The 17,692-nt window shown below is 40.7% G+C and overlaps 1 long non-coding RNA gene and 1 other non-coding gene across 5 annotated transcripts; both read left to right on the forward strand.

The window, feature by feature from the left end:
• The first annotated feature begins 3,644 nt into the window (after positions 1 to 3,644).
• On the forward strand, positions 3,645 to 17,610 carry LOC105235430. Of its 4 annotated transcripts, none has more exons than XR_004625447.1 (6): positions 3,645 to 4,092; positions 4,456 to 4,601; positions 13,062 to 13,283; positions 13,636 to 13,737; positions 15,328 to 16,472; positions 16,839 to 17,608. It is a non-coding gene; the product is annotated as an uncharacterized LOC105235430 (long non-coding RNA). The 4 variants fall into 4 exon arrangements; XR_853737.3 differs by lacking the exon at positions 3,645 to 4,092 and having other exon boundaries at positions 4,139 to 4,601; positions 15,328 to 15,448; positions 16,379 to 16,472; positions 16,839 to 17,602; XR_004625446.1 differs by lacking the exon at positions 3,645 to 4,092 and having other exon boundaries at positions 4,139 to 5,523; positions 16,839 to 17,610.
• Positions 6,576 to 6,700, forward strand: LOC117802517. Its single transcript, XR_004625892.1, has one exon.
• Positions 17,611 to 17,692: the final 82 nt, after the last annotated feature.

Below are 17,692 nucleotides of genomic sequence, written 5' to 3' on the forward strand. Positions count from 1 at the left end.
GACTTACTTATTTTGTAACTAGAAGTTTGTAACTCTTAATTCCCCTCCATCTATTTCACTCATCCCTTCACCACTCCCCCTTCTGGCAACCACCAGTTTGTTCTCTGCGTTTATGAGACTGTTTCTGTTTTGCTCATTCATTTGTTTTGTTTTTTAGACTCCACATATAAAAGAAATCATATGGTATTTGTCTTTCTCTGTCTAAATTATTTCATTTAGCATAATACCCTCTAGGTCCATCCATGTTGCTGCAAATGGCAAGATTGCATTCTTTTTTATAGCTGAGTAATACACCACATTTTCTTTATCCATTCATCAGTCAATGGACTTAGGTTGCTTCCACATCTTGGCTATTGTAAACAACGCTGCAATAAACATAGGGGTGTATATATCTTTTTGAATTAGTGTTTTCATTTTCTTCAGGTGAATACCCAGAAGTGGAATTGCTAGATTCTATGGTATTTCTGTTTTTAATTTTCTGGAGAACCTCTATACTATTTTCCATACTGGCTGCTCCAACTTACATTCCCACCAACAGTGTGCAGGGTTCCCTTTTCTTTACATCCTCACCAACACCTGTTATTTCTTATCTTTTTGATACTAGCTATTCTGAGAGGTGTGAGGTGATATCTCATTGTGGTTTTGAGTTGCATTAGAAACACAGCTGTGGATTTGTGTGGATTTTGTACCTTGCTACTTTGCTAAATTCATTTTTTTATTTTGGTTTTTTTGGTGTGGAAACTTTAGGGTGTTGTACTCATAAGATCATGCATCTTTGAACAGAGATAATATTACTCTTTCCAATTTGGATGTCCTTTTTTCCCCCCCTAGGTTGTTTAATTGCTCTGGCTAGAATTTCTAGTGCTATTTTGAGTAGTGGCTAAAGCAGGCATCCTTATCTTGTTCCTGAAATTACAAGAAAAGCTTTCTGTCTTTCACCATTGATTATGCTGTTAGCTGTAGGATTTTCATTTATGACTTTTATTATGTTGGGTTCATTTCCTTCTACTCCTAGTTTGTTGAGTGTTTTCACCATAAAAGAGTGTCAAAATTTTGTCAAATACTTTTTTGCATCAATTGAAGTGGATCATTTGGGTTTTTTCATCCATTCTGTTAGTGTCATATATAACATCAATTTTCATATGTTGAACCATGGTTGCATATCTTGAATAAATCCTACTTGGTGTGTATTATTTTAATATGCTGCTGGATTCAGTTTGCTAGTATTTTGATGAGGATTTTGGCATCGATATTCATAAGGGATATTGGCCTGTAGCTTTCTTTTCTGGTAGTGTCTTTGTCTGGCTTTGGTATCCGACAACGATAGCGTCATAGAATGTTAGGATGTATTCCCCTCCTTTCAGTTCTTTGAGTTTGAGGAGGATTGGTATTAGTTCTTTAACATTAGTAGATTTCACCAGTGAAACCATCAACTCCAGGGCTTTTCCTTGTCCAAAGGGTTTTTTTTTTTGTTACTTATTTAACCTTACTAGTTATAAGTCTACTCAAATTTTCATTTCTTGTTGATTCACTTAGGTAGGTTTTGTGTTTCTAGGTATTTGTCCATTCCACCTAGGTTATCCAATTAGTTGATTATCCAATTGTTCATGGTACTGTCTTTTAATCCTTTTTGTCTGTGTGGAATCAGAAATGTCCCTAATTCATTCTTTTTTTTAATAAATATTTTATTTATTTATTCGAGAGAGAGAGAAAGCATGTGAGCAAGCATGGGGGGGGCAGAGGGAGAAGCAGACTCCCCGCTGAGCAGGGAGCCCTACAAGGGGCTGGATCCCAGGACCCTGAGATCATGACCTGAGCAGAAGGCAGATGCTTAACTGACTGAGCCACCCAGGTGCTCCCCCAATTCATTTCTAACTAGTAATTTGAATCTTCTCTTTTTTCAGTCAATCCGTATAATGGTTTCTCAATTTTGTTAATCTTTTTGAAGAAGCAACTTTTGGGTTTATTTATTTTCAGTATATTTTTCTCTTTTCTATTTTATTTCTGTTTTAATCTTTATTATTTCCTGCCATCTGCCAGCTTTGGGTTGTTTGTTCTTCTTTTGCTAGTTCCTAAGGTTGTAAAGTACGTGATTGGTTTGAGGTCTTTCTTCCTTTTTAATGTAAGTGTTTGCAGACATAATTGCCCCTTAGTGCAGCCCTTACTGCTGGTATCCTGCAACTGTCTGTTGTGCATTAGTTTTCATTCATCTAAGTATTTTCTAATGTCCCTTGTGATTTCTTCTTTGATCCATTCGTTGTTTTGAGTGTTTTACTTAATTTCCACAAATCCGTGAGTGTTCCAGTTTGTCTTCTATTGTCTCTAAATGATATTTTAAATTAATGCCTCACATTTTTAAATATATTCTGCTGGCATTTAGGTTAAATGCACTATCTGGAGGTTGTGGTGGTTTTCATTGATCAATCAAGGTACATTCCACACCTTTTAAGGTCAAGTCTCTCTATGGCAATGCTTGAAAGGTGAAAAGATATGTTAAATTTCAAGCTAAGAAGACATTCTCACACCAGGCTTTAAGAAAGCTTTACAAAATTTCCTTCTACGTTTCCAGCATGTAACACAACAAAACTGAGGTATATTTAAGATGTAATACTGGCAACAGAAGAAAGAGAACCTAACTGTGGAAAAGAGAAATAAATAAGGGAAGGCTTCGTGGAGGAGATGACACAGGAGCCAAGACTGTCCAATAGCACGAAAGGAGTCAGAGAGAACAGCACCACTCTCCATTTCCCCAACTCTTTCTGTCCCAGCAAAGCCTCCGCCTGAGGCCTTTCCCCACTAGTGAGATTCTGCCCCTCCCCAGACCCCACAGGAAATACCACCTCGCCCTGAAGCCTTCATGTCCCCCTCCTCCTCCAGCTGCCAGCAGAATTGATTGCTTTCCCCTTAATATGACCACCCGTCTCTAAAGATCACTGAATCACCCCTTAGCATTGAGTCACATTTTATATATTTTTATATATGTATGTGTTTATTTACTTTTTCCTTTTCCCCGTGAAAGGCCTATTGTTCAATGTTCAGAAATCATTTCATTAAATCCTCTCCTTTCATAGGCGAGAACACCAAGGCCTAGCAAGGTTCTGTGAGCAAGGTCACCTAACTCACTATTAGAAAAGATAGTTTTTAAAAATCCAGCCCTGAGGTGAGACGTTTTGAGCAGACTAGCTAGAACCATGCACATTAAATATACTGTCAAAGGCTCAAAACACCCAAAATAAAAACCAATAAATCACTAATTAGTAAAAATTTATTGTGCACGCACCAAAAATACAGTTTGCAAACCGGGAGCTCTCAAACCAGAGCATGGAATGAGGCTCAGGTATAGTGTTATAAAGCAACTTACGCCGTGAGAAAGCACTGACTGTTTATTCTTCACAGATTGGCTGCAATATGAGATTTTTCAATGGTTGCTTCACAGCAACCATGGGAAACAGTTCAAGTTTTGCTTATCAGTCCCGAAGCGCAAACAAGAAATGATCTAGGTCAAGTTAACCTTGCAAAACAAGCTAAATTAAGCTTTGTTTGTATGATCCAACTGGTTAGTCTGCTTCGAATTTTCAAAGCTGGTTCGGTTTTGATTTTAATAGGCTCTATCTCTCAATAAATGCCAAAGAGCCAGAGAAAGCTCCCGAATACAAAGCAGCGCTAGCCGGACGGCACTAGGACCCCGGGGGCGCCAGGTTAGCGCTCCCCGCCAGCGGGTAGCAGCTGGGGTTTGAGGTTCAGCGGCTGCGGAAAGCAAGTGGCGGGCGAGGCGGGTGGACGGGTAACGACTGTCCCGCTGCCCTACTCCGCCCCCGGGACCGCGCGGACCTAGGCGGGCGTGCGGGGAGTGGGAGTCGGGCGCCCCCGGCTCAGCGGCGCCGCTCCCCGCAGCGCACTTTCCTGTCGCGGAGACGCGGAGGGCGCCGGCTGTCTCCCGGGGCGCGGTGCCCGGTGGGCAGGCACGTCGGAAGCGGGAGAGGAGAGCGTGCGCTTCCGCAGGGATGGGCAGAGGCACGCCGCTGACCGAGCCGGGGCGGCGGCGACGCGGCGAACCGGCCAAAGCGGCGGGAAGCGGGCGCGCACGGAACGGTGGGGAGGGCAAGCCGCCAGGCCGGGCGGGGGCGTGGCCCGGCGCGCCGGGCGGAGCGTGTGGGCGGGTCTCAGGGGCGCGGCGACTGGGGCGGGCGGGGGGAGAGCGAGGTCGGGAGCAGACAGCGCTGAGCCCCAGGCGAGAGAAGGCGAGGTCGCCGGGGACACGCGGGCCAGCACCTGGCTGGCCGTGGGGGTGTGGGGAGCCCAGGAGGCAGGGGTGCAGGCGTGACCCGTGGGACAGGGAGGTGCCGATGGAGCCTCCCAGCACAGCACCGCCCCCGGGCGACGTAGGAAGGAACGCTGGTGGGGAAGAGGGGTCTGAGGTCTTTGAAGGACACCAGGTGGACGGTTACTATAAAGGTCTGAAGTCCACGACAAGGCGCTGAGATCGTTTAGGAGCGGATCCCGGGAGACGAGAGCAAAGGATTGAACCTCAGGAACCTGGACGGTTGTGATGCTGGCTAACGGAGAAGATCCTGGGAAGGAAACCTGAAAGCGAAGAGCAGGTATTAGTGTTCCAGAAACTGAGGTTAAGAGGGTGACCTAAACCAATGGTAGCAATGACTTTAGAAGATGAAGGAAAGGCAGGTTGAAATGTGGGTTTGGAAATCAGGGAGACTTGGGGAGAGCAGGAGCAGGACTAGGACGAGCTGAGAAGTAAGGGGGTGAGGATGAGTGTGGAGCCTAAGATCCTTGGGGGCTGAGATGGCCTTTGACTTGTCTTTGATTTCTCATCGCTGGTACAGAGTAGAGTTTGAGCTAAATTGTGCTGTTCTTTTAGGATGTCTGAGTATACAGGGAACAAGAGAGCTGAGATGTGTGCAGAGCCAAGAAGACTGTGGAAGGCTTCTTTCTGTCAAGTTGTACAGAGGAGGACACTGAGTACACCAACTTGAGACCAGAGACCATAGCAGTGAGGGGTGGAGGAGTGAGCTGTGAACAAAAACAAGGACTCTTGTCACAGAGACAAAGGAAGGGATGAAGGGTGGGAGAAAGGACAGGCTGTGTGTGTGCTTTTGTTTCCTCTTTTCTTGGGAAAGTGGAAGGCGAGGTCGTCTGCTAAGAATGAAAAGGCAAGTTGCTAAGGTAATTAGGTGCGAGAAATGCCCAAAGACAAGTCATAGGAATGGTAAATTATTGAGGACCTTATACAAGATTTTGTAGGGTCACAGGTCTGCTCAATGGCATTATTTTGTCTAGCAGTGATCAGCTACTGGACAGCAGAGAGTGTTAGATGCCAGCCTAAGGAGTTGGGGTTTATCTTCCAGGCCACCGGGTCCCAAGTCCTGCTCACCAGAGTCTCCTAGAAATCTTCCCTAAAGCACAGATTCTGCAGAATCACTGCCCAGAGATTCAGATCCTGAATGGGTGGTGAGGTCTGGAAATCTGTATTTTTAATTAGCTCTCTACTGGTTCCCATGTAGCCAGGTAAGAGTTGGCAGATCCTGAAGATTTTTTTTTTCCATTTTATTGAGGTATAATTGACAAATAGGAATTATATATATTAATTATATATATTTAAGGTGTTCAACTTGATGTTTTGATATATGTATACATTGTGAAATGATTGCCCGATCAAGCTAATTAACATATGCATCCCCTCACAAGGTAGCCAGTCTTTGTGTGTGTGTGTGTTGAGAACACTTGAGATCTACCCTTAACAAATTTCAAGTATGCAATACAGTATTGTTAACTATATCACCACGCAGTATGTAAGATCTCCAGAACTTATTCATCTTGGATAATTGAAAATTTCTATCCTTTGACCAACAGCTCCTCATTTCCACCTCCCCCTAGCCCCTAGTTATCACCATTCTACTCTCTACCTCTGTGAATTTAACTATCTTAAATTCCACATGTAAGTGAGATCATGCAGTATTTGTCTTTATGTGTCTGCCTTATTTTACTTGGCATATAGTATATAGCTAGTTAGCATATGTATTATGTATAATATAATAATATATTTTATATATACATAATCATATGGTGATTCTATTTTTAATTTTTTGAGGTCCCTCCATACTGTTTTCCATAATGGCTATGCCAATTTACATTCCCACTACCAGTGTACAAGGATTGCCTTTTCTCCACATCCTCAGCAACACTTTTGTCTTTTGGTAATAGACGTCCTAAAGGTATGAGATGATATCTCTCCTCATACGTCAAGGAGCTTTTTCCCCCTATGTTTTCTTCTAGGATTTTATGGTTTCAAGTCTTATGTTTAAGTCTTTAATCCATTTTAAGTTGATTTTTGCGTATGGTGAGAGACAAGGGCCCGGTTTCATTCTTCTGCATAAGATATCCAATTTTCCCAACAATTCCCCATTTTGTGTTTTTGAAACTCTTATTGAAGACCAATTGATCATAGATGCACTGATTTATTTCTGGGCCCTGTATTCTGTTCCATTTGCCTATATGTCTGTTTTTATACCAGTACCATATTGTTTTGATTGCTTTGTAATGTATTTTGAAATCAGGCAGACCTCTCTCCCATGGGGCTGGAGGGTCCCTTTTCTTCTTAGCCAGGGCTGGAAGCCAAGATCAGCCCTTGTCATTGTCAGGGCTACCACAAGCTGGCAGCCTTGTTTTCCTGCCTCAGACATCTGGAGTTGCTGGGAGCCCCAACTTGGTCTATAGTGGCATGCCAGCCCCACAGCCAGACTAGGGTCTGAAGTGGCAGCATGGGCCTCTGGCTCCCCCTAGATAGTGCCAGGCTCTCATGAGCTGATCCTGGCCTGTGTTGCCCCAAAAGTAGCTTAGCCCCCTGCCTACCGCATAGGCAACACCGAACAAACACACCCAAACAAGTGGTCATCTACCACAAAGATGCCTGTGAGGGAATGGGGCCTCTCACCTCCTGCTCTCCTACTAAACAACTTCTTTGGCCCCGGGGGATATCACTGGGAGAGGAGAGGGTTCCAAAAGTGGGGACTTCTGTTGTAGAAGGGGCATCCGAGGCCACCTAACTCAGAAAGGATCACCATTTCTCCCGGTGTGGATTAGCTTGGGTATTGCCAATCCACTCCATCCACCCACTCAGAGTTGCCTCCTGCATAGAGTCCCGTACAGGATTGTGAGGCGTGGGGTGGTGAGGAAGAGCTGTGAGTGGGTGCTGGAGAAGAAGGAGCACCACCGGCATCAGGGCAAAGAGGTCAGACCTGACACTCAGTACACTGGCTGCAAGTGCAAGCCCCACTTCCAAGCAGTTACCGGTTATCTAATTGGACAGCTCGGACTCCACACAGTTGCAAATAGGAAGTTTTCTGTGTTGAAGTGCCTACTTTATCAGCTGACAAAATAATGTTTTAGAAAACTTTTCACGTTCTAACAGTTTTTCTTCACTAATAAAAGTTCTGAAAGCATTTTATTTTGTTCTAAAATCAATAAACCACTTTCTGTGGGAAAAAAAAAACTAGGAAATGTGATGCTTCCAGCTTTGTTCTTATTGCTCAAGATTGTTTTGGCTATTTGGGGTCTTCTGTGTTTCATGTAATTAAGATTATTTTTTCTATTTCTGTAAAGAATTCCATTGGGATTTTGATAGGAATTGCATTGAATCTGTAAATTACCTTGGTAGTCTGGACATTTGAACAATAGCCTTCCAATCCATGAGCATTGAAATCTTTTCTTTTATCTGTGTCTGCTTTGATTTCCTTCATCAATGTTTCACAATTTTCAGTGGACAAATTTTTCATCTCTTTGGTTAAGTTTATTCCTAAGTATTTTAGTCTTTTTGTTGCTATGTGATTGTTTCCTTAATTTTCTTCAGATAGTTCACTGTTAGTGTATAGAAACATCACTGGTTTTCATATGTTGATTTTGTTTCCTACAATTTTACTGTATTCATTTATTGGTTCTAATAGTTTTGTTGCTGCTGTTGAGTCTTTGTGGAGTTTTCTACATATATGATCATGTCATCTGAAAACAGAGATAAACTTATTTCTTCCTTTCTGTTTTGAATGCTTTTCATTTCTTTTTCTTGTTTAATTGCTCTGGCTAGGATTTCCAGTACTATGTTGAATTGAAGTGGCAAGAGTGGGCATCCTTGCCTTGTATCAGATCTTAGAAGAAAAGCTTTCAGGTTTTCCTCATTGATTATGATGTTAGCTGTGGGCTTTTAATATATGGCCTTTGTTGTGTTGAGGTGAGTTCCTCTACATCTATTTTGCTGATAGCGTTTATCCCAAATGGATGTTGTCAAATGCTTTTTCTGTGTCTATTCATCTATCATGAGAGGATCATGTTTACCTTTCATTCTGTTAATATGGTGTGTCAGTTGATTTGCCATAATTGAACCATCTTTTCATCTCACAGATAAATCCTATTTGGTCATGGTGTATAATCCTTTAAATGTGCTGTTGAACTGATTTGCTAATATTCTATTGAGTATTTTAACATACGTGTTCATTAGGGGTATTGGTCTGTGGTTTTCTTGTATTGTCTTTGTCTTGCTTTGGTATTAGGGTATTGCTGGGTTCATAAATGGTTTGGAAGTGTTCCCTCTATTTTTTGGAAGCGTTTTAGATGGATTGGTTTTAATTCTTCTTTGAATGTTTGATAGAATTCACCCGTTAAGTCTTCTGGGCCCAGGCTTTTTTTTGTTGGGGCATTTTTAATTACTCCTTCAATTTTCTTATTTGTTATTGGTCTGTTTAGGCTTTCCACTTCCTCTTTTTTTTTTTTTTAATATTTATTTATTTATTTAACAGAGAGAGACAGCCAGCGAGAGAGGGAACACAAGCAGGGGGAGTGGGAGAGGAAGAAGCAGGCTCACAGCAGAAGAGCCCGACGTGGGGCTCGATCCCAGAACGCCGGGATCACGCCCTGAGCCGAAGGCAGACACCCAACCGCTGTGCCACCCAGGCGCCCCTCCATTTCCTCTTGATTCCATCTTGTTATATGTTTCTAGGAGCTTTTCCATTTCTTCCAGGTTACCCAATTTGTTGGCATATAATTACTCATAAAGCTCCCTAAGATCTTGTTTATTTCCATGGCATCCATTTAATGTCTCCTCTTTCATTTCTGATTTATTTCAGTCTTCTCTCTTTTTTCTTAGTCTAGTTAAGGGTTTATCATTTTTTTTATCTTTTCAAAAAAAACCAACTCTCAGTTTTGTTGATATCATCTATCTTCTATCCTCTATTTTATTTATTTCTGCTTTATATTTCTTTCTATCTACTAACTTGGAGTTTAGTTTGTTCTTGTTTTTCTAGTTCCTTAAGGTGTAAAGTTAGGTTGTTTATTTGAAATCTTTCTTCTTTTTTACTAAAAACTTCCCTCTTAGTATTACTTTTGGTGCATCCCATAAGTTTCAGTATGTCATGTTTTCATTTTCCTTTTCTCAGGATATTTTTTGACCAATGGTTGTTGAAGAGTGTGGACTTTAGTTTCCACTTATTAGTTAATTTTCCCATTTTCTCACTGTTTTTGAGGTCCTTTCATTCCATCATGGTTGCAAAAGATACTTGGTATGATTTTGATCTTCTTAAATTTGTTAAAACTTGTTTTTTGACCCAAAATGTGGTTTAATCCTGAAGAATGTTTTGTGTGTGCTTGAGAAGAAGAATATGTTTTGTGTGTGTGTCTTTTAGGTCCATTTATTCTATAGTGTTGTTTAACTCCACTGTTTCTTTATTGGTTTTCTGTCTGGAAATTCCACCCAGTATTGAAAGTGTATTGAAATCTCCTACTATTACTGTATTGCCATCAATTTCTCCTTTCAGGTGTGTCAATATTTGCTCTGTATACTTAGGTGCTGTGCTGTTGGGTGCATTTATATTCACAATTGTTATATCTTTCTATTGAATTGACCCTTTCATCTTAATGTAATGACCTTCTTTGTCTCTAAAGACAGTTTTTTGCTTTAAGTCTATTTTGTCTGATATAATTATAGCTACCCTACTTTCTTTTGGTTAATATTTGCATGGAATATCTTTTTTCATTCCTTCATTTCAGTTTATGTGTATCTTTAAATCTAAAGTAAGTTTTTCTATGTGGGTAGAACTGGAGGGTATCATGCTGAGTGAAATAAGTTAATCAGAGAAAGACAATTATCATATGGTTTCACTCATATGGAATATAAGAAACAGGGCAGTGGACTGTAGGGGAAGGGAGGGAAAACAGAATGGGAAGTCCTCAGAGAGGGAGAAAAACCATGAGAGACTCTTAACTACAGGAAACAAACAGGGTTGTTGGAGGGGAGGTGGGTGCAGAGATGGGATAATTGGGTGATGGGCATTAAGGAGGGTATGCAATGTGATGAGCACTGGATGTTATATGCAACTGATAAATTATTGAACACTACGTATGAAACTAACGATGTACTATAAGCTTGCTAGTTGAATTTAAATTTAAAAAAATAATAAAATTAAGTTTCTTATAGACAGCATATAGTTGGATCTTGGATTTTTTATCCCCTCAATCACTATGTCTTTTGATTGGGGAGTTAAACCATTTACATTTACAGTAATTACCGATTAGGAAGGATTTAATATTACCGTTTTGTTAACTGTTTTCTGTTTTTCTTATAGTTCTTTGTCCCTCTTTTTCTCTGACTTCCTTTGTGTTCGTTTATTTTATTTTATTTTATTTTATTTTTGTATTGATAGGCTTTAGTTCTTTTCTTTTTCTTTCGTGTGGCTTCTATAAGTATTTTCTTTGTAGTTACAGTGGGGCTTATATAAATATCTTCCAGCTATAACAATCTGTTTTAAGCTGATAACAACTTAACTTCACTTGCGTACAGGAACTCTACACTTTTATTTCTCCCCTACCCCCACATTACATGTTATTGATGTCACAATTTACATCTATTTATATTGTATATCCATTAATATGATTTTAGTTATAGTTATTTTAATGCTTTTGTCTTTTAACTTTTACACTAGAATTAAAAAACGATTTGTTCACCAATGTTACAGTGATACAGCATTCCATATTTGTCTATATTTTCACCTTTGTCAGTGTGTTTCATACTTTTTTAAGTTATCATTTTGCTGTTAGCATCTTTTCGTTTCACCTCTTTCTAACATTTCTTATAAGGCAGATCTTAGTGGTGATGGACTCCCTCAGCATTTGTCTGTCTGAGAAAGCCTTTATCTTCACTTCATTTTTGAAGGACAGTTTTGCTGGATATAGCATTCCTGGTTGGCAGGATTTATTTTCTTTCAGCACTTTAAATATATCATCCAACTCTTTTTGGCCTGCAATGTTTCTGCTGAAAAATCTACTGATAGTTTTATTGGGGTTTCCTAATATGTGACAAGTTGCTTTTTTCCTGCTGCTTTGAAAATTCTCTCTTTGTCTTTGACTTTGATAATTTAATTATAATGTGCTTCAGTGTGGGTTTCTTTGGGTTCATCTTCTTTAATATTCTTTAGGCTTCTTGAATCTGGATGCCTATTTCCTTCCCCAGATTTGGGAAGTTTTCAACATTATTTCTTTGAAAAAGCATTCTGCCCCTTTGTCTCTCTGTCTCTCTTCTTCCTCTGAGACTCCCATAATGTTTGTATTGGTCCATTTGATGATGTCTCAAGTCCTTTAAGCTATCTTCACTCTTTTCATTCTTTTTTCTTTTGGCTCCTCTGACTGGATGATTTCCAGTGACTCATTTTCAATTTCACTGATACTTTCTTCTACTTGATCTACTCTGCTGTTGAACACCTCTGTTGAATTTTTCAGTTCAGTTATTGTATTCTTCAACTTTATGATTTCTGTTTGATACTTTTAAATTTTTCTCTTTGTCGAAATTTTGACTTTGTTCATGCATTGCTCTCCTAACTTCAGTGAGCATCTTAATGACCATTTTTTTGAATTCTCTCTTGGGTAAATCATATATTTCTATTTCATTAGGATTGATTTCAAGAAATTTATATTGTTCTTTTGTTTGGAACACATTTCCCTGTTTCTTCATTTTCCTTGGCTCTGTGTTGGTGTGTGCATTAGACAAAACAGCCACCTCTCCTAGTCTTCATGGACTGGCCTCATATAGGAGAAGACCCTTACCAATCATCCCAACCAAAGATTATGGGTGTCTTTCAGATCTTTCTATGTATTTCCAAACCACTGTCTGTGTTCTTAGCAGCCACCAGGAATTTAGAGTGTGACAAGTCCCGTCAGTGCCCCAAGACAGGTAAGATAGAAGCCAGTTCTTTGAGTAGCAGCTGGAGAAGTTGGATGCTGCATATATGATCCAATTCCTTCTTTCCTCAGGGACAATCTGGGAGCTAGAGTTTATCACCCACTCATTCTGCACTGAGCCAAGGAGAAGAGCTGTAAAAATGTCTGCATTCTTGTTCAGATCACATACTTTTAAACAATTGCTTTGCTCTCTGTAGTTCCCAGGGGCCTAATGAATGTCAAGCCCTGTCAGCTATCAGGGACTGGTGAGTTGGAAGCCAGTCTCTCCAGTAGCACCTGGAAAAGTTGGGAGGCTAGATGTATAGTCCAGCTCCTTCCAGGGAGAAGCTGGATGCTGGGCTTTATCACTGAAGTGAACTGGGGGAGAAGGAGCCATAGGAGGAGCCCATAAACCTATTCAAAGCCACTGCTTGTTCTCTGTTGTCCCCAGAAGACTAGCAAATTCCAGGCTCTCTCCTATGGACAGGCTAGTTAGAAGCCAGACCCTCAGTCAGCAGCTAGAAAAGTCAGGATGCTAGATGTGCAGTCTAATTCCTTCCAGAGAGAAGCTGGGAGCTGGGTTTCATCACCTGCTTGCTCTGTGCTGAGCCAGGGAGAGGAGCTGAAGGAAGTGCTTGCACACCCATTCAGTTTAGTTTTGTTGGGATATTTTCTCACTTTCCCAGTATGCACAAGACAAAAATATCACAGGGAACAATGGCCATGGGTATAGTTACCTGACCCAGCTGTACCCTAGAGTATTTGTGCACAAAGTAGAAAAGGAAGAACTAAATTATTAAGGATCTAGAAGCTCACCGATTTGGGAAATTGCTCTGAATTTTCTCTAGGGGCACATGGACACTTTCTGCCCTCTGGAGGGAGGAAGTGTACTGGTGGAAGATATCCGAAAGAAGTAACTGCACTTGGAAATTGACCTATGTGCAGCACAGAAGCTGAAGGAGAAGAGGGACATCAAGCAGAGAAATGTGGAGGTACAGATAACACCTGATTATTTGTGGGATTCTTCGAGGAACCTGAGAAGACATTGCAAAAGAGGAACTTAAGGACGGGTATGCCTACTAATGAAGCATTTAGGTGCTCAGAATACTGGGTTTGAGGATATCACTGTAAATATGAAGATTTTGGATTTTTGTAGAAAAAATGTTTAAGTTATTTATAGTATAAGTCATATCAAACTTGCTTAATTTCCTTCATTTAAAAAAATAAAATTATTAGATTCATATAAAAAGAGAATGCTATTGTCTGTATATTTAATTTTAAGAAATTATTTGAGCAAATTTTTCATCCTTTTAATCAAGATGAACATTGAAAACATAGGTCATTTCACAGCTGGTTATATATTCTTTGTCCAAAGGCTATTACTTACTGACTTACAGTTAAAATTTCTTTTTTTTTTTACAGTTAAAATTTCTGCTAAATGTGCCACAAAGTGCTGCCTTGTCTCCCTCCCATTCTTCTCAATCCTTATTATGTAATTCAAGGTCATGAATATTCCATTTGAAGGTTTGTTTCCATCTGTTCAGTACCACCCATATCTACTAGCCTAATTATATCATTTATATTTTAAACATCTAGAAATCAACTCTATAACAAAAATGTCTAAGAAATAATAGTCTTATATGCCATTAGCTTTTTTTCTCTTTACAATTCTTAGTAAAGCCTAAAGTAAACACCTCCCCTTTGAAGAACGGACCCCTACAGCACCTCAACCTTCTTGTCTATCATGTGACATATTTCTATCCAGGCCACATTCAACCCCACTGGTTCCTGAATGGACAGGAGGAAAACAGCTAGGGTTATGTCCACAAACCTGATCCATAATAAAGACTGGACTCATCTTGTCCTGTGTCTATACACTGGGTTCATATCTACCCCCATCTTTTTCCTAGAGAAGTCCCTGAGAATAGTTCAGAGCTGGGGCAGCAGAGACTTGGCCACCTTGACCTAGGGGATGCTAAGGATTCATAGATCTCTGCTCTTGTCAGAAAACCTAGGAAACTCAGAAACCTTCCTGAATTACCCTCACACATGGGAACTGTTCTCTGCCTTTGGTCTTTTAGCTTCTGTGAGTTATTTTGAGAGGCAGCTACCAGAATTAGTATGTGTGTCCTTTTTGAAGTCACAGCCTAATTTCCAGAACTTGGGGGTCCTTTCTAAATTTCCTCCTTCTCCAAGGTATATATCTCTCATAGCCTTCATATTAGTATTCTCCATCAAGCCCCAGAATCTCAGACAGTACCTGAGGGGGTGCAGCAGGTAGAGGTGAGACAGACCCCAGTCTGTGTTTCCCAGAGGTATGCTGATTCTGCCCAGAGAAACAGTGGCTGGAATCTCAGGCTTTGTGCTGGGGCTTATCTTCCTTGTAGTGGGCATCTTAGTGCATATGAGGAGCGAGAAAGGTAAGAAAACCTGAGAGGTGGCTGACGTTTGCTTTCCCGTGACCTACTCACCCATCTTCCGTGATAAGGAACTGACACGGAAAAGCAATGCTAGAGAATCCTGGAGGCCACTGAAATCAGACTGTCAGGGAGCAAAAATGGCCTGGAGGGAGAGAGAAATTCCCAGGCTGGAATCTTATCCCAACCAGACACATGGGGGCTGCAGCTGCTCAGGTCATGCTGAAGTTCATTTAGTAATGGATTCGTCTTCAACCAGCCCCGGCCTTACTTCCCAGTGATCCGACCGGGGCAATGGAAATGAGATGGAAATTTTTATATAATTGTCTAAGATGCTTTTAATGGCTGAATACATTCCCATTTCTACTTTCATTTTCATGTAATGAGGATCTTGAAAACCAAGTGATACTCCTGGTTTGTTTTTCTTGGGGGATGTGTTGCAGAAAGTCCTTTCCTTGCCCTGTTACTCTGAAGCATCTACTAGGAAGAGGGTCTCAGGCCTGAACCTCTCTTTCAACTTCAGCCAGTTAGCAAGTGTGGAAAATGAGCATTACTTTGCTCCAGTGATGAAGGAAGCCAAGAAAAACTCTTACTTTTCATCAGGCTAAGACTCAGTCTCTCACCAAATTTTTCTTTCCTGGGACTTAGAGGAAGAGAAGTCAGCAACCTGAGATAACTTTTCCTTTGACCTCCGCAGGGTTCCTGATCTGACCCAAAGACCTGCATGTGCCCTGGAACAAGCATTTTTCTCTCTTTCCTCAGTCCCAGAGGCTGGTTCTGGGACAGACTTCAGGCTCCCAAGAGGATGTTACTGCCAAGTAATTGCTCTGAAACTAGTTTCTATAGTTGTTCTCATGGATTCCATGCACACTTTCCCTTCTTGTAGTTCCGTAAATAATAAAAAGCCAATGTTACTGTCTGTTTTCTCTTAAGAATATGCACCAAGTCATCTCTGCCATTGCTTTTGTTTGAGGGTTTTGGTAAACAGTAGGAGTTCATGAAGAAGTTCATTGTTGTGTATACACAGGCAAGATGGAAAGCATGAAAAGGGGATATCCTAACTCTTGGGAAAGGTGGCAGATTGGACATGGACCGCCTCTGAATTCACCCTCTATCTTTGAGCTGCCCCAAAGATAGTGATTTACCTTTATCCCTGTAGGTCTGGGACCAATCTTAGTTATTCAGATGTGCAGATGGTGAATTTCGTGTTATATGACCTATATTCACACAGCACTGATTCAACATATAACTTACGAAGAGTGTGTTTTACCATTACCCTTAAGAAATCAAATTAACGGGCACTGGGTGGCTCAGCTGACTGAATGTCTGACTCTCGATTTCGGCTCAGGTCACAATCTTGGTCCTGGGATGGATCCCTGCATCAGGCTCTCCACTCAGCCAGACGTCTGCTTGAGGATCGTCTCTCTCCTCCCTCTGCCCCTCTGCCCTAAAATAAATAAATAAATCTTTTTTAAAAAGAAATCAAATTAAGATCAGAATTTAAAATCAGAAATATAATGTAATAAACTTAAACCCTTTTCTTTGCATACCATGATAAATAATCCTTGACCAAACAAGGCTTAGCCTTTTTAATGCAACAAGTTATAGAAGATACATCAGACCATCCAGGCCTCCTGTCCTAGTAATTCACACAGTGTTAAAATGCTCAAAGCAGTAGATGCAGTTCTCTTTTTTTAAACATGGGTCTGCTTTTACAATCCAAAATAATTTTGGGTTTTCTGTTTCAGATGAAATGATCCTGAAAGTCAAGTTCTCAGTGGTCCTTTTTGCATACAGTATGGAGTATTACCTCTGAGGCACATACAGAGCGCCCACACCGAGGTGGTGCCTCCTCTCTCCTTACAAGCAGCTCCTGCATCTTCTTCCCCCCTTGGTCCCGCCCCTGTCAGTTCCCTCTGTCTGCTCCTCTCTCGAGGCTCCCCTCCCCATCATGGCTTGCGTGGGATCAGCTTTCCCCATTTCTAAGAGAAGTCGAGGTGGAGGGTGCAGACTTGGGGGTTACTGAGCCAGGAGTAAGCATAGCTGGGGTCTGCAGAAAGGATGGGATGATTAAGTGAGGGAGCCCAGGAAGAGAGGCCCTGAGCATGGTGAATCAACCAACCGTGACTCCCATAACCTGTCGTGTGCATGCATTGCTTCCTTTAACCCTCATAACTCAAAGTTTTTTCTTTCCCTTATCTATTCCAGGTGCATCTGCAGTGGCCGCTGTGAGCCAGACAGTGAGGAGACATCGAGGCAGAGCAGGGCTGGGAAGAGCTCTGAATCCAGGACTTATTTCCGTATCTGGTGGAGGCAGAAGAGATGGAAGTGAAACAGCTCCGCGGGGCCCAGCCAACCAGCAAATGTCAGAAGGGGCATCTCAGTGTCTGGGAAAGAGGCGAGAACCGACAGGGCTGAGAAAGTCCCAACCTATGTGGGGTTCAGGCATAAGAGGAAGGGAACAAAAATGGAGACATGATAATCACCTTCCTTTTAGTGAGATCGATTGGAAATATGTCTTTGAAATTGATCCTGGAGTATTTTTTATTTGTAGTAACTTTTGTGAATGGATAATTTTCTTCATAATTTCATGTTGATTTTTTGTATCTTATAAGAATTCACTTGATTGTTATTAAGTAATGCTATATTTTACCCTTTCATTCCTTTGATAATTTTGGAGGAATCTGAAATTTGATGTTTCCAGGCATGTAATCAGAATGCAAAAAATATTAATTATTTCACTTCTAATTATTATTTTTATTTCTTCTTGAAATTTTTATCTTCTTTATACAAGATTTCTCTAATATTTTACCACTTAATGTAAAATTAACTCTGCTTTATAAATTCTTTTTTTATATATATAAATTTGTGTACAATGTAGTAAAAGGCCTTGGTACTTATTAACAAAATAATAGAACTTATTTGTTGAAATTAACTGTACGTTGTATTTATTCAACTGTTTTTTCTGTTTTGAGTTAGCCTTGTAGTATAATAATGAACATTTCTTGTTTCCTAACTATGTGCAAGGCTTTGTTTTAAGAGATTCACAAATACTATTATCC

This window comes from Ailuropoda melanoleuca, chromosome 5 (assembly GCF_002007445.2).
Source record: "Ailuropoda melanoleuca isolate Jingjing chromosome 5, ASM200744v2, whole genome shotgun sequence".
Lineage (NCBI taxonomy): Eukaryota > Metazoa > Chordata > Mammalia > Carnivora > Ursidae > Ailuropoda > Ailuropoda melanoleuca.